The sequence below is a fragment of the Ammodytes marinus genome, assembly GCF_949987685.1.
Source record: "Ammodytes marinus genome assembly, chromosome: 16".
Taxonomy (NCBI): domain Eukaryota; kingdom Metazoa; phylum Chordata; class Actinopteri; order Uranoscopiformes; family Ammodytidae; genus Ammodytes; species Ammodytes marinus.
The window spans coordinates 6,447,484-6,448,026 of NC_137220.1; positions in this window are offsets into that span (position 1 = coordinate 6,447,484).

Below are 543 nucleotides of genomic sequence, written 5' to 3' on the forward strand. Positions count from 1 at the left end.
CTTCTTCGTCTTCCAGCAGGTGCATCTCCGGCGGACGGCCACTATATATTAAAACGCAAAAGGCCGTTAAGTTTGTCTGTTCTGTGCTACTGTAGAAACATGGCAGTTCTGAGTGGTGCCAATAAATTCTACACAATGTTCCTTTAAAGAGTCCCTGAGGAAGAATCACACCTAGACTTTGCTTAGGACCAAATACTTCCCATTTGATACAAGACAAACACCATCACAACTTCCCATAATGCAACTTGATATGCTTCATCCGACCCTCCGTGCCTGGTTAATCCCTTTGTAAACCAAATGAAGTAACGCAGGCCTTCTGATAAGCCCAAGTCAATTTCAAACTCTTGAAAAGCTTGCTCTGGTGAAATCGAAGCCGTTTTACAACCGTTTTTTTTTACAGGTCGAATTGTGCCACCCACTAATCTCAACGTGTGAAATGCCCCTTTAAAAAAATAGAGACCCTCTCTTTATACCTTTTCTGTTACATTGGGATTCAGTTTACTTTTAACGTGAAACAGAAAGAGATCAATCTGGATATAGTGT